Source organism: Vulpes vulpes, chromosome 7 (genome assembly GCF_048418805.1).
Source record: "Vulpes vulpes isolate BD-2025 chromosome 7, VulVul3, whole genome shotgun sequence".
Taxonomy (NCBI): domain Eukaryota; kingdom Metazoa; phylum Chordata; class Mammalia; order Carnivora; family Canidae; genus Vulpes; species Vulpes vulpes.
In genome coordinates this window covers 114,808,540-114,831,228 of record NC_132786.1, presented here as the reverse complement: position 1 = coordinate 114,831,228, position 22,689 = coordinate 114,808,540, and positions in this window count along the sequence as shown.

Below are 22,689 nucleotides of genomic sequence, written 5' to 3'. Positions count from 1 at the left end.
CCACACCCCCGTGGAGATCAATGGCAAATAGTGGCTAGAAGACTTGAACTTCCCAGAAATAAAATAGAAGGTGGAGGATGGGAGGGAATTCAAGGAATTCTCTGACCTGGAAAGTGGCAAGGACACTACGGACTTCTCCAGAAAGAGAGGGACAGTTGGGTCTCTGAGACCTCAGCAGTGGCTGGAGGAGGAGGAAGTAGCAGGAGGATGGCGGGGGTAGCTACTCAGAGGATAGAGGCCCAGAGGATAGAGGCCCAGCGGCTAAGGCAGGTTGACCCAGGGCCCAAAGACAAGGAGGGGATCTACTTCTCTCAGAGGCGGGAAAGCTGCCTGCTGGGGGCCTGCAGGAGCTGCTGTGCAGTGTTTCCACCTTGAGGTCAGCCCGGCAAGTAGCTTCCTTGCCTGTGCTCTGCCCAGAGGCCCTGAAGTCAAAACCATAAAATAGAGGAAGGGCAGTAGACGGTGGACAGGGCTTTATTTTTACAACATAAAAGATCAGAAAGTAGGAAGAGCTTTGCCGATCCTTGGAGCAACTGCCTTGAGGTGGAAATTATCACATGGACTCTGCCTAAGGCTGCATCCCATAGCGGTGGGCTAAGATATCAACTCTGTGAGGGAAGCTGACCCAGAATGGGGCTCTACCCTGACCCCTTGTCAGATGTCAGGATGCTGAAAACCTTGCAAAGAGCAGTCCCCCTTTCAGAGGGAGAGGGTGGGCATGGCCAAAGACAGCCTGGTGCTGCCTCCTGTCTCGTTGCCTCCTTTGTTTTTGGTTTTCTGCTCAGGATGCAGAGCCCCTGGGCCTGGGCCCAAGTTTGGGTTGCCAGGGCCATCTACAACAGGCTCCTCTAAAGTGAACCCCAGAAAATCTTTGGAAACTTGTTCCTTTTCTCTTCAGTTACAGGTTTTCTTTTTAAAATATGTTTTGCATCCAAAACCAAAAGGGGAGGAGGGACTTTTGCTTCTGAGTGGCCAGCACTGAAGGGGTTCAGGGATCTGAGCTGCCTACCCACCAGCTTAGTAGAGGCTGGGAGGAGTCTGTTGTACCTAAAAGCAGAGGCATGGTCCCAATCTCTTGCTTGGGGGAGGCTCAGCCAGGAGGGAGTGCCCTTCCCCATAAGGGGAAGTGGCCCTGCTGGGGATGGGGACTGCTTCCCTAGGTAAGCTGCTCTCTAATGCCTCTGGCATTGGTGGCTTCAACGACATAGCCGCTGGGAAGCTGGCCACGTGGAAGATGTGACTCAGGTGGTTGGCTACCCGTGGAGGCAGGCCTGCATGGGGGTTTGCCCAATGCTGGCCCAAAGTCACAAAGAGGCTCAGTGCTGCCCCTTCCATTGTTTGCAGGCCACTGCCTCCAGCTGGCATTCACCTAGGCCCAGATCTTGAGTGTAGGCCCTAGCTTCAGCCCCATGGGGGTCAGGAAGTGTTCCTTTGTTACTTCCTGGGGCCAAGGGTCTAAAGGAGTAGCGCTGGCTCACTCTGCTGGATCCCTGATGTCCATCAAGGCCTGAGTGTCCTCAGGTGGCTCAAGGCTTTCCAGAGAGAGAGAGAGAGAAAGAGAGAGAGAGAGAGAGAGCAGGGCCAAGAAATGCTGATTGTGCAGCCTGCAGGAAGAATTTTCCAATGAAAGAAGGATCTTTGTGTTGCGCATATGCATACAAACTGTCCCTCCATCTCCCCATGTAGTCTTTAAGGGGAGGAGATTTCAGGTGTGGAGAGGCACTGAGGAATGGTGCTGCCCTGTCCATCCCCTCCTTTCCAGGAAGAGATCAAAACCGTCTTGGGTAGGTATCCCAGCTCTGTCCAGGGGCATATGCCCCCACATACCAGTGCATTTGGTCCACAGCCAAACAGGCCCCAACAAATTTGCAGACCTCATCCGCGGTCCACTTGCTGACATCCTTGGGGCCTGTGGCCTCCTTTCCATCTAGGCGGAATCTCTCAATGGCACCTGAGTTGGGGCCCTGGAGGGTGGGGAGGTTGTTACTAAGACTCTGGCTGGCTCTTTCCTTTGGTCCCACCCATCTACCTATATGTGTTTGCCCTGCCTATTTAGAGATGGTGGATGATGACCAAAAGGGATTTTTCTCTCTATGGAGACATCCAGGGGAGACCAGGTCTCCTACCCCATGGAGGATCCAGAGCATGGAGAGAGATGCGGACCCCAAAATATACATAAACAAGGGGCACCTTTGCAAATCTCTAGATTAGTGAATATTTGCCATTTGGCATATTGACTGGCTAACAGTTTCTTAGAACTCTTAGTCTTATTTTTACTACTCACCTCAATGTGAGATATATTTCTTTTGAGTATTATTTTATTTTATTTTATTTTTTTAATTGGACTTCAATTTGCCAACATATAGCATAATATCGGTGCTCATCCTGCCAAGTGCCCCACTCCGTGCCCATTACCCAGTCACCCCAACCCCCCGCCAACCTCCCTTTGCACTAACCCTTGTTCATTTCCTAGAATTAGGTGTCTCTCATGTGTTGTCACCCTCATTAATATGACCCACTCATTTTCTCTCCTTTCTTCTTTATTCCCTTTCACTATTTTTTATATTCCCCAAATGAATGAGACCATATAATGTTTGTCCTTCTCCGATTGACTTATTTCACTCAAAATAATACCCTCCAGTTCCATCCACGTCAAAGCAAATGGTGGGTATTAGTTGTTTCTAATGGCTGAGTAATATTCCATTGTATACATAGACCACATCTTCTTCATCCATTCATCTTTCGATGGACACCAAGGTCCCTTCCATAGTTTGGCTATTGTGGACATTGCTGCTAGAAACATCGGGGTGCAGGGGTCCCGGGATTTCACTGCATCTGTATCTTTGGGGTTAATCCCCAGCAGGGCAATTGCTGGGTCATAGGGCAGTTCTATTTTTAATTAATTGAGGAACATCCACACAGTTTTCCAGTGGCTATACCAGTTCACATTCCCACTAACAACACAAGAGGGGTCCCCTTTCTCTACCTCCTCTCCAACATTTGTTGTTTCCAGTATTGTTAATTTCGCCCTTCTCATTGGTGTGAGGAGATATCTCATTGTGGTTTTGATTTGTATTTCCCTGATAGCAAGGTCTGCAGAGCATTTTATCAAGTGCTTGTTGGCCATGTCTATGTCTTCTTTGGAGAAATTTCTGTTCATGTCTTCTGCTCATTTCGTGATTGGACTGTTTGTTTCTTTGCTGTTGAGTATAATAAGTTCTTTATAGCTCTTGGATACTACCCTTTATCTGATAGGACATTTGCAAAGATCTTCTCCCATTCTGTAGCTTGCCTTTTAGTTTTGTTGACTCTTTCTTTTGCTGTGCAGAAGCTTTTTATCTTGATAAAGTCCCAATAATTCATTTTTGCTTTTGTTTCCCTTGCCTTCATAGATGATTGCAAGAAGTTACCGTGGCCAGGTTCAAAGAGGTTGTTGCCTGTGTTCTCCTCTAGCATTTTGATGGATTCCTGTCTCACATTTAGATCTTTCATCCATTTTGAGTTTATCTTTGTGTATGGTGTAAGAAAATGATTTAGTTCCATTATTCTGCATGTGGATGTCCAATTTTCCCAGCACCATTTATTGAAGAGACTGTCTTTTTTCCAGTGGATAGTCTTTCCTGCTTTGTCGAATATTAGTTGACCATAAAGTTGAGGGCCCATTTCTAAATTCTCTATTCTGTTCCATTGATCTATGTGTCGGTTTTTGTGCCAGTACCATGCTGACTTGTAGATCCCAGCTTTGTAGTACAGCCTGAAATCCAGCTATGTGATGCCCCCAGCTCTGGTTCTCTTTTTTAATATCCCCCTGGCTATTTGGAATCTTTTCCGATTCCACACAAATTTTAAGATCATTTATTCCAACTCTCTGAACAAAGTCCATGGTATTTTGATAGGGATTGCATTAAATGTGTAAAGTGCCCTGGGTAACATTGACATTTTGGCAATATCAATTCTTCCAATCCATGAACATGAATATTTTTCCATCTCTTTGTGTCTTCCTCAATTTCTTTCAAAAGTGTTCTGTAGTTTTTAAGGTATAGTTCCTTTGTCTCTTTGGTTAGGCTTATTTCTACTTATCTTATGGTTTTGGATGCAATTGTAAATGGGATTGGCTCTGTAATTTCTCTTTCTTCAGTCTCATTGTTAGTGTAGAGAAATGCCACTGATTTCTGGGCATTGATTTTGTATCCTGCCACACTGCTGAATTGCTGTAGGAGTTCTAGCAATCTTGGGGGGGAGTCTTTTGGGTTTTCTATGTACAGTATCATGTCATCTGTGAAGAGGGAGAGTTTGACTTCTTTGCCAATTCAAATGCCTTTTATTTCTTTTTGCTGCCTGATGGCTGAGATGAGAATTTCTAGTACTATGTTGAATAGCAGTAGTGAGAATGGACATCCCTGTCGTGTTCCTGATCTTAGGGGAAAGGCTCCCAGTGTTTCCCCATTGAGAATGATATTTACTGTGGGCTTTTCCTAGATGGCTTTTAAGATGCTGATGAATGTTCCCTCTATGTTCACACTCTGAAGAGTTTTGATCAGGAATGGATGCTGTATTTTGTCAAATGCTTTCTCTGCATCTATTGAGAGGATAATATGGTTCTTGTTTTTTCTCTTGTTGATATGATCTATCACATTCATTGCTTTATGAGTGTTGAACCAGCCTTGCATCCAGGGATAAATCCCACTTGGTCATGGTGGATAATCTTCTTAATGTATTGTTGGATCCTATTGGCTAGTATCTCATTGAGAATTTTTGCATCTGTGTTCATCAGGGATATTGATCTATAATTCTCCTTTTTGGTGGGGTCTTTGTCTGGTTTTTGAATTAAGGTGATGCTGGCCTCATAAAATGAGTTTAGAAGTATTCCATCTCTTTCTATCTTTCAGAACAGTTTTAGTAGAATAAGTATTGTTTCTTCTTTAAACATTTGATAGAATTCCCCTGGGAAGCCATCTGGCCCTGGACTTCTGTGTCTTTGAGGTTTTTGAAGACTGCTTCAATTTCCTCCGTGTTTACCAGCCTGTTCATCTTTTCTCTTTCTTCTTGTTCCAGTTTTGGTTGTTTGTGGTTTTCCAGCAATGTGTCCATTTCTTCTAGATTGCCTAATTTATTGGCCTATAGCTGCTCATAATAAGTTTTTAAAATCATTTGTATTTCCTTGGTATTGGTGGTGATCTCTCCTTTTCATTAATGATTTTATTAATTTGAGTTTTTTCTCTCTTCTTTTTAATAAGGCTGGCTAATGGTATATCTATCTTATTAATTCTTTCAAAGAACCAACTCCTGGTTTTGTTGATCTGTTCCACAGTTCTTCTGGTCTCTATTTCATTGAGTTCTGCTCGAATTTTTATTAACTCTCTTCTTCTGCTAGGTGTAGGTTTTATTTTCTGTTCTTTCTCCAGTTCCTTTATGTGCAAGGTTAGCTTGTGTATTTGAGTGTTTTCCAGTTTTTTGAGGTTAGCATGTTTTGCTATGTATTTCCCTCTCAGGACTGCTTTCGCTGTATCCTAAAGATTTTGAATGGTTGTATCTTCATTTGCATTAGTTCCATGAATTTTTTAAATTCTTCTCTAATTTCCTGGTTGACGCTTTCTTCTTTTAGCAAGATGGTCTTTAACCTCCACGTGTTGGAGTTTCTTCCAAATTTCTTCTTGTGATTGAGTTCAATTTTCAGAACAATATGGTCTGAAAATATGCAGGGGACAAACCCAGTCTTTTGGTATTGATTGAGACCTGAGTTGTGACACAGTATGTGGTCTATTCTGGAGAAAGTTCCATGTGCACTTGAGAAGAATGTGTATTCAGTTGCATTTGGATGTAAAGTTATGTAAATATCTGTGAAATCCATCTGGTCCAGTGTATTATTTAAAGCTCTTGTTTCTTTGGAGATGTTGTGCCTAGATCTATCAATTGCAGAAAGTTCCATATTGAAGTCTCCCAGTATTAGTGTATTATTATCTAAGTATGTCTTAACTTTGGTTGTTAATTGATTGATATACTTGGCAGCTCCCACATTAGAGGCATAAATATGATTGTTAGGTCCTCTTGTTGGATAGATCCTTTACCCTCTTCATCTCTTACTACTGTCTTTGGGATGAACTTTAATTTATCTGATATGAGGATGGCTACCCCTGCTTTCTTTTGAGGAACATTTGAATGGTAAATGGTTCTCCTGTCTTTCATTTTCAGGCTGTAGGTGTCCTTAGATCTAAAAGGAGTCTCTTGTAGACAGCAAATAGATGGGTCTTGATTTTTTATCCAGTCTGAAACCCTACACCTTTTGATGGGATCATTAAGCTCATTCACGTTCAGAGTTACTACTGACAGATATGAATTTAGTGTCATTATAATACCTATTCAGTCCCTATTTTTGTGGATTGTTTCTTTGGACTTCCTCTTTCTTTTACAGAGTCCCCCTTAATATTTTTAGCACAACTGGTTTGGTGATCACATATTCTTTCAGTTTCTGCCTATCTTGGAAGCTCTTTATCTCTTCTATTCTGAATGAGAGCCTTGCTGGATAGAGTATTCTTGGCTGCATGTTCTTCTCATTTAGGACCCTGAATAAATCCTGCCAGCCCTTTCTGGCCTGCCAGGTCTCTGTGGAGGGGTCTGCTGTTAACCTAATACTTCTCTCCATAAAGGTTAGGGATTTCTTATCTCTTGCTGCTTTAAGGATCTTCTCCTTATTTTGAAATTTGCAAGTTTCACTATGAAATTTCGGGTTGTTGAACGGTTTTTATTGATTTTAGAGGGGCCTCTCTATCCTCTGGATGTGAATGCCTGTTTCCCTTCCCAAGTTAGGGAAGTTCTCAGCTATGATTTGTTCAAATACACTTTCTGGTCCTCTGTCCCTTTTGGTGCCCTCTGGAACCCCAATTAAATGTAGATTTTTCCCTCTGAGACTGTCATTTATTTCCCTTAGCCTTTCCTCATGATCTTTAATTGTTTTTCTCTTTTTTCCTCATCTTCCTTCCTTGCCATCAACTTGTCTTCTAGGTCACTCACTTGTTCTTCTACCTCGTTAACCCTCAGCGTTAGGACCTCCAGTTTGGATTGTATCTCATTTAATTGATTTTTAATTCTGGCCTGATTAGATCTAAATTCTGCAGTCATGAAGTCTCTTGAATCCTTTATGCCTTTTTTCCAAAGCCACCAGTAGCTTTATAATTGTGCTTCTGAATTGGCTTTCTGACATCGAATTGTAATCCAAATTCTGTAATTTTGTGGGAGAGAGGACTGTTTCTGATTCTTTCTTCTGTGGTGAGTTCTTCCTTCTAGTCGTTTTGCTCAGTGCAGAGTGGCTAAAAACAAGTTGTACTGGAAAAAGGAAGGAAAAAGGGAAGAAAATAAAGGAGGGGGAACAAACAAACAAATAACAAAAAATAAGGAGGAGTATACTCTGATTCTATATACTGTAAGTCCCTCGACTTCCCCTGGAGCTTTCCAGCGCTACTTGGTTAAAGAGTATACTTTTTAAAAAATGAAGAATTTAAAATTTGTTTTGTTTTAAAATCACCTAAACCTTATAGCAATAAAATAAAGCATACAGAACAAAACAGCTATGTGGAGTTTCAGTTGTTGGGCAGATGGGTAGGTTTACTCAGTAGCTAAATGTGTTTGTCACAAATAATAGGGGGAAAGGTTAAATCTGCAAGTGTGCAAAGGTAGAAGAATTAGTCTACTAAGACCAATGAGGTTATTATTTTTATATCTTTCCACAGGATAACAAATTGGCTGTAGACTATATTTCTGAGTACATTGCCTTCTTTTTGAGTCTTGGCCTGCTTTTGTGACATTTGGTCCATAGGCATCTATGAAATCTCCCAGCCTTTCACAAGTAGTATTCTCAATAAGACTCAATTTTCTTATCTAGTTTCACAAATGTCCAACTTCCATGAGAAAGCATTTTACCTTTCCTTAGGTTTTATTTCAAACAAGGTTTTACTTACTTATATGTAGAATGTCAAGATTAAGTGATTATTGATAAAATTTCATGTAGAATAAAAAAAACTTACTGTGATGTAATTATTTGTATCAATAACTTTTTGATCTTACTCTACCAGATTAGTCAAGATGCTATGTTTCTTTTTCTTCAAAAAACACCTCAAAAACAATACCTACAAAATTCACCCTTGATAATTTGAATGGATCTTTAAAATGTAAATATTGAGTCTTTACCCAAAATTTTCTTTTAAAAAGGGAATGAGGATAGGAAAAATCTAATATGTCCTAAGAATCTAGCCTCTTATGTGCCACATTCTCTTTTTGAGCTTTTAGGAAGTGCCTAATAAAATTTCAACAAGACAATCAATGAGGTAGCAAATTAGTAAATGAGACAGGAGCTTCAGTATTTTGCCAAGCCTCCATGTTTGCCTTCTACCAACCTTGCATTTTCTTTTGACCACAGATTTTACTTTTTGAGATAAACTTGGCTTCAAATCCTGCTGCTGTGTTTCACACCGTGCTACAAAAGCAACATGTGACTAGGAAAAGTCACTGGATGCAAACCTCTTAGTTTGAGAGTTTGAGAATGAAGTGGGAGGGATGCCTGGGTGGCTCAGTCGGTTAAGCGCCTGGCTCTTGGTTCTTGACTGAGATTGAGTCCAGTGCTCAGATACTGCTCTTCCCCTGCCCCTGCCTCTCTCTCTTTCTCAAGTAAATAAATATATAAACAAATACATAAATACATAAATCTTTAAAAAATAGAGCAGAGGAAAAACCTGATGATAAGCACATCTGACTTGTACATTATTGAAATGATGATGCTAAGTATTCATTCTGCATTAATTGGCTTACCTATTAGTAGATATTTGAAAACTATTAACATTAAAAGCATAGGCCGTTTTAAATCTTCCATAAAAAGTATTATTACATCCAATTTAGATATTTAAATGCTCATGCATTAGTGATATTTTGCACCTGAGAAATCAGTCATGCCTTTAAAAAACCTGATTTCATGATATGAATCTAAATGTTCAACTTCTTACACTTAAAGTTCATCTATCCCTTCAAAGACTAAGCTGGGTGTAGGAGAGGGAAAAACACTGGCTAGAAGTCAAGACACTTGGAATTCCTGTTCTGAACTCTCCTCTCACTACAGTGTAAAAAAAAAAAAAAAAAGGGTCATGGAATATCTCATAGCATTTGTCTTCTCATATGTAAGCAAATAAATGAGTGCTATAATATTTCCAAGTGCTATCTTGGTTAACATATTAGGTGAAATTATTGGGGCTAAGTAAATATCTTTCTTTGTATACCAACAATATAACTTTACAAATTTACAACAAAAGGATGAACTATGGAGTTCCTTTTTATGTCAACCTCCAGTATAGCCCTTACTTTATTTAAAATCTTTGTGATTTAGACAGGTTTTTTTTTTTCTGCTATTATATATAGCTATCCATCAAAGCACACCTGTTCTAGTTACAATGATAATTCTGCCTGCTTTCTCTTGACAAAGAAGCTGCATGATATGATTGCTAAAATGACCTGGGAAGAAATAGAATAAGATTCTCATATCTTCCTACTATTATTCATGACCTGCTTCATGAATTAAAAGAAGTCACTTATGACATTTTGCTGAAGACTACACTTACTGCACCATTTCCTCCACTTGGAATATGCTCCATTTCCCCTGAATGAAATACAGTAACAATCCTGTGAAGACAGGGAACAGTGGCTAAGGATAATGAATCCAAAAGCAAGATATGTGAGAATATATCCGGGAATTTTTCTCTTTCTGATTTGAATGTGGACTTTTTCACTAGCCTGCAATTGTAATGATAGATTCTATTTAGATTTTGAGAGGCAGAGAGGGAGGTAGTAGGTGAACATCAGAAAAGGTTTTCAGGTGTAGAAAGTGTCCTTACTCTGGATGGTGTAGAGGAAAAAAAAAATTTTCTTCTGCTCTTCTAGGTTCTTTTAGCTGGTCTGTTAATTAAATTAGTATAAGACAGATTAACAGGAAAAACTAATTTTGTATGTATGGGAGCCCCATAAAAATATGAGACCCACAGGCAGTCAGGCAATTGAGACTTATATATCATACTGAGCAATAAGAAGGAAGTAGAGGTCAGAGACTCCAAAAGAGAGGAAGACAGTTCACAGGAAGATGGGAAGAACAAATGTTTGGTAAACATATGTTTGCTACACCTTACAGAGATAATGGGACACAGAGAGGAATTTGATATCTAGGTCCTGCTGAGCATCCCCCCAGCTTACCACACCTGGTCCATATTCTTTGTAGTTATTTCTGTTGATAACTCTTTTCATGGACTAGGCCCTCCATTTCAATTCTTTTAGGCAGTTGAGGGTGAGGTAAAAGCTCTTTGGGGCTTTTACCCTGAGACTTTTGGGACTTCATTGATTTCAGCTTAAAGTAATCCACGTGCCAGTGTGGCACACTTTTGGGGAAGCTTGTTCTGAATCCCTCCAATGGCAAAGACTATTATTGACCCTAACATTTTTCATGAAAGGACATTTATTTTGTGATCACCAGCTTCAGGCTATATAGCTAGAACACTGATTAAGTCACAGTAAGACATTTCATTCTGATGGCTACCCATCCCTTCCCCTGTCACCAATTAAATATGAAGCACTGGCTTCGGGACACAAGTAGGGGGATATTTGAAAATGTCTTCACCTGATTCAAAACCAGACCTAGGGTTAGGAACTAAGACTCTAGAAAAGTGGTTTCCAGACTGAGCTGTGAATCAGACATTCCTGAAGAATAAGAAACAATGCTGAGTCCCTCTAGTATTTCTAGTTTGTTGGTTATGGGCAAGAATGCGAAATTGTGACAAGCATGCCAGGTATCTCTGATGCAAGTGTTTGATAGACGTGAATAAAAAACACTATCCTAGGGACGCCTGGGTGGCTCAGCAGTGGAGTGTCTGCCTGAGGCTCAGGACATGATCCCAGATCCAGGGATCGAGTCCAGCATCAGGCTCCCAGCAAGGAACCTCCTTTTCCCTCTGCCTATCTCTCTGCCTTTCTCTCTTGCTCTCTCTCATGAATAAATAAAATCTTAAAAAAAAAAAAACAACCCTCTCTGTCCTAAATAGTAGTCTTTAATGCATACTTATAGTAAGGTGAATTTCTCATAACAGTCAATTCCTAGATAGGCAAAATTACAGATTTGAATATGAAGGTATCTATAAAAGAACAAATTACAATTCATGTTAAAATGCAGATTCCTGAAGGGGCACCTGAGTGACTCAGTTAAGTGTCCAACTCTCGGTTTTTGGCTCAGGTAATGAACAGCCAAAACTGTAAGATTGAGTTGTGAGGTGGATCCCCATGTTGGGCTCCACGCTCAGCAGGAGTCAGCTTGGATATTGTCTCTCTGCCTCTCCCTCTGTTCTTCCCCCCTGCTTGTGCGTTCTCTCTCTCTCTCTCTCTCTCAAATAAATAAAATATTTTTTAAAAAATGCAGATTCCTGGGAAATCAGCCTTTAGGTGTTGGGGCCTTGGAATTTTGTATCTTATAAGTTTCTTATGTAGTAAAAATAAGCCCTGGTCTGGCAAGTATCTCCAATGCCTTCTCTGAGACTTAAATGTCTTTGTGACTAGTTGTAAGGCAGCAACTAAAATGGCTGGTTTCCCTGCATGAGAATTAAAAAAAAAAAAAAAAAAAGGCAATGGGGTCACTCACATATGTCTTATTTGAGATCCCTGTTTTCATAAAGAACCTAAATCCTTAAATTGACTTAGTTATCTAGCTATACGACTTATAGGGACTAGTAAAGGATCTGTGCTTGGGAAGATTTGCCATTCAGAAAATTTAAAGATAGAAGTGACAATAAAGTTCTAAAACACTACAAAGTCTTAATTGGCCCAGTCCTCCTGGATATATTTGGTTATTAATTTCAAGGGGTTCTATCAAGAGCAGGCAATCCTAGGCTATATCACAATGTCAAGGCTAATACTTCTAAAATTTTAATGTACACATGAATCACTTCAGCATTTTGTTAAAATGCAGATTCTGATTCATTATGTCAGAGATGGGGCATAAAAGTCTGAAAATCTAACAAGTTTCCAATTATTGCTGATGCTGCTGATCTGTGGACTGTTCTTTGAGTTGCAAAAATCTAGGCAATTTCTGTGGTTCTGACACCAGCCCACATTCTTAACCCTTCTCATTTTCTTGTAAATCAGATTATTGGTCATAGACCATGCTGCTTTCATAGTATATGCATGCATTGCCGTCAAGCCATCATGCCATCCTCCTTTGGGTTGGACTCCTGTATATTCCTCAACTCTGGGAGCCCACCTAACCCAATATTTCAACATCTTAATAGCCATTTAAGGGGATCCATTGGTGGCTCAGTGGTTTGGCGCCTGCCTTCGGCCCAGGGCTGATCCTGGAGCCCCGGGATCGAGTCCCATGTCAGGCTCCTTTTATGGAGCCTGCTTATCCCTCTGCCTGTGTCTCTACCTCTCTCTCTCTCTCTGTCTCTCATGAATAAATAAATAAAATATTTTTTAAAAATAGCTATTTAATATTTAATTTATAAACACTAACACATTTGTGATTTATAGAAACCATGTCAATGCTGCTTTATTAGCTTTATAAAAGAAAAACTGTGGTTCTAGGTTGGATTTCAAAACTTGCTAAGCAGGTTCCATGGCTCAACTCATAAGATTATAAGGACTCACCTCCAAGACCCCTAATTTGTTAAAAAATACATTTTTTTTCTAAAACCACAGTTTCCTGTGTGAAGTATGATGTCCTGATTCTCCTTACCTATTTTTTTTCTCCTTACCTATTTGGACAACATATCAGCACTATAAACAAACAAGACTCCCATGCATAACTTTATAGACTTACATATAAAACTCTCCATAAATTTTAACTAAACCTCACAATACCTATATGAAATACCATTCTTTTCACATTAGTATAGAGAGGGATAAAACAAATTAAAATCACCTAGTTTCCCTGAAGCCAACAGAATGTGGAATACAATTTATTGTAAATTCAACTGAGTCATCACATTCCATAGTCACATATTTTATAGCAGAAAAGGTATAATTGGTTCATAGAGGGATACCTGTAAAGCTCGTTCTATGGGCTACCTGGAATGTTGACTTACCTAATGAATCCCTTTCAGAGGTAGATGGTTATCTTATTCAGTGAGCAATAATGTCAGTTGCACATTACTATCTAACACAAAAAAATTAAAATATATTTTTTATAAAAAGTAGTACCTTTGCAATATGATTCCTAGTGGCTTCAGAATCAAATGTGTTTTTATTATTTATTTACTCATTTATTTCTTTTATGTTTTTATTTTTTTTAAGATTTTATTTATTTATTCATGAGAGACACACACAGAGAGAGGCAGAGACATAGGCAGAGAGAGAAGCAGGCTCCATGAAGGGAGCCTGATATGGGACTTGATCCGGGTGTCCCAGGATCACGCCCTGGGCTGAAGGTGGCACTAAACTGCTGAGCCACCTGGGCTGCCCTCTTCTATTTTTTTTTAAGTAGGTTCCATGCCCAGTATGGACCCCATCGTGGGGTTTGAACTCGCAACTAGGAGATCAAGACCTGAGCTTAACTGACTGAGCCACCTGGTGCCCCAGAATTAAGTATATTTTTAAAATATCAATATAAATTTAAGAGAGAAATTGTTTTCCACATTTTAGTTATTACTGAATTTATAAAATCAACACAAATGCCATCATTTGACAAACATTTCCCTCCGTAATAATAATCTCTGTGACCTATCTTGGGGTCTCTACTTCTCCACTAGAGAAGAGAACACACAGAAAGAAAAAGAGGGAATTGAAGGCAGTGGACAGGATGAACTCAGTAACTCTGTACTAAATAAATTACTGTGGAGAAATGAGACCTCAACGAAACCTTCCCATCAAATGATTTTTCAGTATATCCTAAAGCCAGTGATTTGAAGCACAGTTGATGATTATGATAATATGTTGCATTTATGGTTATTTTTACCTTTTTTTGCATTGTCACCAAAATGTCTCTATATGGATGAGATTTCACATACTGACCACAGAAAACCTTAATGACCAACTTTTCTTAAACACCATTTACACTGTTTGAAGCTTATTGGCGAGGACTTTGTCTTTTCAGGAAAGTGAGAAATTATCTATTTTCCATGCCCTGGTGCACTATTCCATGCCTCCAATAACTTTCTTTAATACTATTATCTTCAGTTATTTTGTTTTACCTATATAGAGGACTTATTAAATTTGAAAATTGGAAAACATGGAGAATTATCTGAGACAACAATGAAAAAAAAAGAAGGATATAATTACATAATGGAGTAGCAGTTTGGGTTGTTTAAAAAAGATTGGACTATTATGCATTCTCCAAAAATTGGAAAGGGAAAATATGTGTGATATCTGGAAAATATTTTATACTATATTTGGTATTATCATTCTTTTTTTCCCTTTATTTTTAACTTTTGCTTTCACCTCACTCATTTTACCTTTCTTTTATACTAAGACTAGTTTTTCTATCATGTCAATATAAACTTTTAGTTTAAAAATATATATCATCACAGTTATATTACATGGTGTAATCTAAACAAATTGCTTAATCAAATTCAAGTTGTTTTCTTCCTGAATCACTTAGTCAAACATAAGGAAGTTAACCCGGTAAAATTGTACTTTATTTATGGTTTAAACACAATTGAGACACATTAACATTATCAAGCCTGTGGAAAAGATAATGAATTTTCCTTTGTTATGGTGCATTTCACTTCCAGCTTCCAAGGACAATTACTGTGCACTTTTGTTTATGAGGTAGAGTATTGTCTGTGACACTTGGCCATTTAGAACACTACATTAAATTGAGTATTGTAAATTACTTCTTTTTATTTAGAGGAAAGAAAGAGACTTTGAAAATAAAATGTAGAGCTTTCTAAATAAAATGGGACTTTATGGGTTTGCTTCCTGTGTTCCGAATTTCTATACTTTTCTGCTATTTCATTTTAAAAGAACTCTTCATTTGAAAGAGTCAATTCCATTTTCAAACTGTTTCTCTGGAGCCATAAAAAGCAAAATACCTTCATTACCTCAACACTGGCCAACTATGAAATAGCAGCAAAATATAATTATATAGATATACTATAAAACATATTTCTAGATTGATACTAGTTTTGGGTAAAATAAAATTTCCTAGATAGACACACTTCTGTATTTCATAGATTTTTTAATATGCTCCCCACCAATTTTATATTTGAAGGATAGATGTTTGTTACTTTGAAGTTAATGCATATAAATAAATTTAATTTCCAATGTCATTAAATTGTGTATCAATATGTACTAGTACTACAACAATTCAGAATCTCAAGGTGGTATAAGAAAAAGTAAATATCACATCACTGATCATCTACAAATGGCTACCTTTCTCTTTAGATGATGATGAATGTATTACAAATAAAAATAATATTTTGTGCTAAGATTGTTGTCTAAACAACTTTTTGAAAATCTCAAATAACATCAATATGGATCATGCCTCCAAAAGAAGGAAGTTTCCTTCCAAATTCCTGGTTATAACTGCCCAAAGCACACTAATATACTATTACATAGCAAAGGAAGATGGAAGATGGAGGCCTTCATAGATATTTTGAATGAGGCAGGCAGCCAAATTTATCATGCCAGGCCCCAGAGCTATTTGTGGGAAATTCTTCTTTTTCTATAAAATTCCATATGATTTTTTTCTATGAATACCAGCAGGTCTAGATATGCTATTGCTAAAATGACTGTAGTGCCTTTTTCTTATAAGTGACAACAATTTCCCTTTTGTCAGGCCAGCAGACACAAGTTAAATACAGCTTCTCTCAACTTGCTAATAAATCACTATAAAAACTAAATATTAAAAAAATATAGTATGAAAGAACAGATATTGTCTTGAATATTGGAGGACTTGACACTTAGGCATATGAATTTGGATTGAGAAAATAATCTTCAAAATGTAATCATAATTTTTTTCTTGATGTACACAGCTTCCATATCAAAAAAAAAAAAAAAAAAACAGTTCTTCAGGGGAAAAGAATCTAAGTAAAACATTCTGATCCTCCTCCTTTGTCTTTCTTTCTCCTCTGACTCACAGAACAAAGATTTCAAACAACAAACCAGAAGGGCAACCCTTTCTATGATGTGTGAAAACTGATTTTTGAGGCAGCAAGAGCATATGTGCGAAAGTGATTTTTATCATCCAAAGTTTGAACCATATAAAATCACACTATATAAATGTTCATTGCCAATGATGACAAATTAACTCACTTTTATCTGTTTTGTCTGTTCAGAGGCAGTAACTCCCAAAAACCACAGGATGTGAAGAAAAAAAGAGTATATGCTTATGACTCTTTCATACAGAATGAAGTAATATCCTTGAGTTTTTTGGGAGTTTTGAGTTTTTTCCTTGAGTTTTTTTTTTCTCCAGAAATTTAATTTTTCTGGAAAAAAGTAGAAATTCATAAGGTAGGAAACACTACATATACTTTTAAATAAGTCGAATCCTCCTTATTTTTAGAAACTGACAAAATAGGCAAACCATGTGGCTAACCTAATCAATAAAAAAGTGAGAAGGCAAAGATGTACATGGGTGATCTTTAAAATACACCAGGATTTAAACTATGACACTACTTTGCAGACCTCTTTGCAATGAAATAGAAAATTCTAGATTAAAGGGATGATTTAAAAGAAAGATACACTATTTGTCAAAATCTATTTCGTTAGAGTTAGTTCAAACAGACCAATTTCCACTGAACAAAACTTCATTAAGGAACTATTTATATAAAACATCAGACCCAAATAGATTCAGAAGGAAATTATGCTATTCCACCAAAACCAGATTATTGCAACACTACAGAAATTGTTCCAGAGAACAGAAGTGAAGAGAAACTTAGAATTTTTTTTAAATGGGTGAAATAAAATGAAATTATGATAGCACCAAAAAAATAATAGAATAACAGGCCAATATCATACATGAATATTCATTCTAAGTATATATATATATATATATATATATATATATATATATATATATATATATAAAATGGCACAGCAAGAAATACACTCTGACAATAAGAAATTTATTTTAGGAATTGAAGGTTAGTTCTTAATAGGAAATCCATTAGTATGATACACCAGAAATCAAAGGCCTCCATATACACAAACAAAAATATTTAATTATAGCAAAAATGTTGTTTACAATATTACCAAAGAAGCTGAAATATTTAGGAACAAATTTAATAAGTGATCAAAACCTATGTAAGGACAGCTTTAAGATACTTATGAAATGCATAAAAATGTAAATAAACAGGAAAATATTACTTAGTTCTTGGATAAGATGACTCCCTATCATAAAAGGGTCAGTTCTTCCCAAGCTAACTTACAATATTTTAGACAATCTCAATAGAAATAGCATTTTTTAAAAAAAGGCAGACATTAATGCTACAGTTATTACAGAAAGCAAAGCACACAAAAATAACTAGAAAAACAATGAAAGAAAAGCTATGGAAAGGGATAGGGAGAGCCTAGTCCTGCCAGATATTTAGCATTTAAATCCTTAACAGGTAATACAGAGTGGTACTGATACGTGAATAGACAGGCCAGTGAAATAAAATAAAATCTATAAAGTGACCACATATATATGCACATTTAATAATGATAAAGAAGTTATCAGAGATCACAAGGGAAAAGATGAGTCTTTTAATAAGTGGCACCAAGGCAACCCAATAGCCGCTTAAGAAAAGGGCAAATTAAAATCCCTGTCTCACAACTTATCAAGAATATGCTCCAAATAGGTCACAGATTTAAATGTAACAAATAAAACCATACAGTTCCTAGAAGAAAATATAGGTGGATTCCTCTATAACCCAGGTACTTGGAAAGGCTTCTAACTATGACCTTAAATCTAGGTGGACCAACCAAAGATCCAAACACTGGACTAAATTAAGAAATAAAAAATATCTTTGCATTGAAAAGAAAAATCAGTTCAGGCCAAACTGAGAGTCAAACTGACAACTTTGGAAAAAAAATATTTACAACTCACATCACAGGAAAGGACTACTATCCATAATATACATTTTTTAAAAAAATTAAAGGATAAGTATAAAAATCCTTTAGAAAATAATGGGCAAATGAAATTTTTTTTTTTTGGGCAAATGAAATTAACACATAATTTTAAGAAACATATATTAACATCACCCATAAACATAAAATATATTCACCTTCACTCATAATAAGACAATACAAATTAAAATCACACTGAGATTCCAGTATTTTCTCAACAAGACTAACAAAAAACAAAAACAAAATTGAAAAAACAAATTGAAAATATCTCCTGCTGTGGGGAAAGGAGACCTGTCACATATTACTGATGGTAACATAACATGGTACAAGCTTTAAGGGGAAATTGAAATTATCTTTTGATCCATCAATTTCTTTCCTAGGCATTTGCTCTAAAGATTCACCCCAAAGATTACTAAGAAAATACAATTGTCCAAGACAATTCATTGAAGCATCATTTATTATGTATTGAAAATCATATAAGCGAGGTTTCTCACAACTGGAGAAGAAAGTTACTAATATAGCCATAGAAATGAACTCTGGGGTGTTAACCTGAAATAAGTAGGAGCTCATGGTTTAAGAGATGATGGTAGATGGATAGATAGAAAACTAACAGATGTATATATTTCTTAGCTCTATCTTCTCAGCCTAGGAACAAAAAATATCACAGCAGCAATGAGCATAAAGCTCTCAGATCTGTTTCTAAGTGGAACCAGAGCCCTTTGTGGGGGAATAAAAGTGGTGATTGTAGAATAGCTAAAGAAAGGACAAACTGTAGAGGTTAGCTGGGAAGAACAGTCACTTAAATACACTGTGAATTGTTAAGTAATGAATAAACAAAACAATAAAACAGTCATCACGGGAGAATATTTGAATTAATGATTTAGGAAAGTATGCAGCACATATCCTAAAATAACATTTTATTTGGAAAAGAAATCAACAAGAGAAAAAGATTGAGAAAAAATTTGGCTTATGATTTCTCCTTAACAACAATGCTAAGAGAAAATGTAACAGCATCTGTAATATTTTGAATATAAGATATGGCACTCTTACGGTAAAAACCATCTTTCAGTTATTAAGGAAAGAGATTCTTATCAAATTCACCTGTTCTGTTAAGACTGAGCATCACAAAACCCTATTCATGGCCAAAAAAGAATTATTTTTCATTTGGCTGCAACATTTTGGTTTATCAACCAATCGTTATTTGTCTTGACATGGTGGTATGCACATCACACGATAATTTTAATATGTTAAAAATATAAGAAAAAATAAAACCCCATGAAAGCAATAGCGATGTTTTATTAAAAGTGGAGTACTAAGATTTTTTTAAATTAAATCTTTCACTAAGATTTTTTTTTCTTACTTCCAGTTTTAATATATCTCTGCCTTCTAAGAGATTAGATTCGTCTTTCCCTGGAGTGCAAAGATAGTAATTCTGAACAGGTCACTAAATAAAGATGCTTTTGTCAATCAATAAGATAGAAAATAGAAAAAGGAAAGATGACAATAATTAAAAATATGTGTGGTAGATATAATTTCTTTAAAATATAATATTTCAAAAAAAAATAAAATATATTTCTTATTATATAATATTCTTAAGAAATAACAACTTTAATTAAAATCAATAAGATCCTATCATTATTTAACAAAATATAATGCAGAAATAAATGGTGTGAAAATAAGGAAATAATAATGTAAATGGTAGATTATCACCTACCCAAACAAGAGAATCCTTTTGCTAAGTGGAGAGAATATTACTGAATTTAAGAACATCAGACCTGTAAAGCTTCCTACTCACCACTGTCAATAGAAAATAAAATTTAAAATATCTCACTCACAGTAGCCACAAAAATATATAGACATTGATAACAAGAAAAAAAATGTGCAACAATGAAGTGGAAAAAATCTACAAAGAAATAAAACAAATGAAAGGTGTATAAGACTCAAAAAGATGTAAAAAAATAGCATGTTCATGAATGTGGGTACTTAATATTATAAATAATTATACTTTATTTTATAAGTAATATAAGTAATTATCCCTCTTAATATTGTAAGTAATTAATCTCTGCATTCAATGTATCTCTATTCACAATTTTTTATTTAGGGATGTGAACAAAAATAAGCTAAATTTCATGTAGGAAAATGTATACAAAAACAGCAACTTGGGATCTCTGGGTGGCGCAGCGGTTTAGTGCCTGCCTTTGGCCCAGGGTGCGATCCTGGAGACCCGGGATCGAATCCCACATCGGGCTCCCAGTGCATGGAGCCTGCTTCTCCCTCTGCCTATGTCTTTGCCTCTCTCTCTCTCTCTGTGACTATCATAAATAAAAAAATTAAAAAAAAAACAACAGCAACTTATTTGAAAAAGTGATAAAACAAAATTTATTATGGGATTCCAATAATTGAAATACAAAGGTATCTATGTATATTAGGGAGATAGCTCATATATATATATATATGTATATATGTATATATACATATATATATACAGAAATTTATTATTTAAAAGTGTTACACTTCATTTGAGAAAAAACAGTATTTTTTAATAAATTTATTTTTTATTGGTGTTCAATTTACCAACATACAGAATAACACCCAGTGCTCATCCTGTCAAGTGCCCCCCTCAGTGCCCATCACCCATTCACCCCCACCCCCCGCCCTCCTCCCTTTCCACCACCCCTAGTTCGTTTCCCAGAGTTAGGAGTCTTTATGTTCTGTCTCCCTTTCTGATAAAGAAAAAACAGTATAAAAAAATCATGCTGAGACACTTTTGCCAGATAAATTCAGATTCTAAATATAAAGAACAACACCATATTAGTATTAGAGGCAAATAGAAAATAATATCTGTAAGACATGAGGTAGGATACTTAAAAAAAATGAGACTGAAAAAGCAAAATCTAAGAATAATGATAAGTTTAGCTACCTCAGAATTTAATACAAGTCCTTTATATAAAAAAGCACTATAAACAAACATTACAAGACTCCATTCATTTATTTGAGAGAGAGAGAGAGAGAGAGAGCACGACTGGGGTGGGGAAGAGGGGCAGAGGAAGAGGGAGAAGCAGACTCCCTGCCTGAGCTGAGCCAGGAGCCCGACTGGAAGCTGGATCATGACCTGAGCCAAGCCAAACGCAGACATAGACATTTAACTGAGTGAGTCACCCAGGTGCCCCAACGCTGTAAACAAATATTAGCTATAGATTCAGAAGACAATAAACTTGAATCCACAATTTATTTATTCATGGTTAATTTAAAAAAATAAATAAGCAAACAAATAGAAAACCTGCTGAGAAATAAAAACAAGTAATTTGCCTATAAAGAAAACAAACATGAAAAGTTGCTCAACCTAACTAGGCAAAATGAATATGCAAATAAAATATCTATAAAATAATCTCTAATCTTTCATGTCGGCAAAACTCATAAAACATGAGAATATAAACTATAGGTAAGTATGTAGAGAAACAGATACAATCATACACTACCAGTGGCTATGTAAATTTATGCAGTCACTTTGAAGGGCAGTCTGGCAATGTTTAAACATTTTTAATATGCATATTTTATGATGCAACAATTTCTTTCCATTTTTTTCTACTCCAGAGAAACACTCACTTATATGCTCAAAGAAGCATGTATATGGATATTAATTTTAAACAACCCAAATTACCATCATTAGGGAAAAGGCTAGCCAACATGTACACTTATACATTAGAATAATATGCAACAGTTAAAAACAAGAGGTAGATCTGCTTGTCTGTACATCAGGAAAACTTCAAGATATTGTCACAAACAAAAGGCAGGTTGCAGGACAATTCATAAAAAATAATATTTATGAAAAACAAGAACCATACACAAATCATAGTATTTTTTCTGCATGTGTGTTTATGTTTGTATATGTGCATGTATTAAAAGATAGGCAGTAAAAAACACAGGATCGTGGTTGGTGACCTGAGGAGAAATATGCTTTATCTGTAATATTTCACTTTTATAGTAGCGATTATTCATATATTACTTACGTATGAAGGACAGGAAGAGATAGCATACAAAAATAGAAATATGCATGTTTTTAATCATATGTAAAATATGCTAAATCACTCGAGCTTAGAAAAGTGTAAACTGAAATACGAATCACACCTTGTTTTATTTACCATTCCCATAAAGATTAAAAACATTGATTATCCAATGTGAAATATTCTAGTAAAGATACTCTCAAGGCTTCTCAGAGTATATATAAATATATATTGCTGCAGCTTCTTTGGAGGACAGACATCAAGGTAATTTACTTTTGTACTATAAACGTATACACTTGGAGGTTTCTTTTTTTTCTTTTTACTATGTACATATATTAATGTTAACAGAAAGTATAAAAAATAAAGTAACAGTAATTATTAAGTTAAATAATTAAAAATTAATATTTAAATAGAGCAAGAATAACCATGTGTTGCAAAGATAGAGATAATACTCCTTAATCAGAAGACAATATAAATAAATCTTTTAAAACACCCCAATCCATTAATATTTTGAATGATTACAGACATCTTTAGAATGATATGGTGACAAAAATTCTTTGCTTGACAAACTTTAGTCAAGTTCCTGAACCTTCTCCTAAGCATATTTTAGTATACCCACATAAAA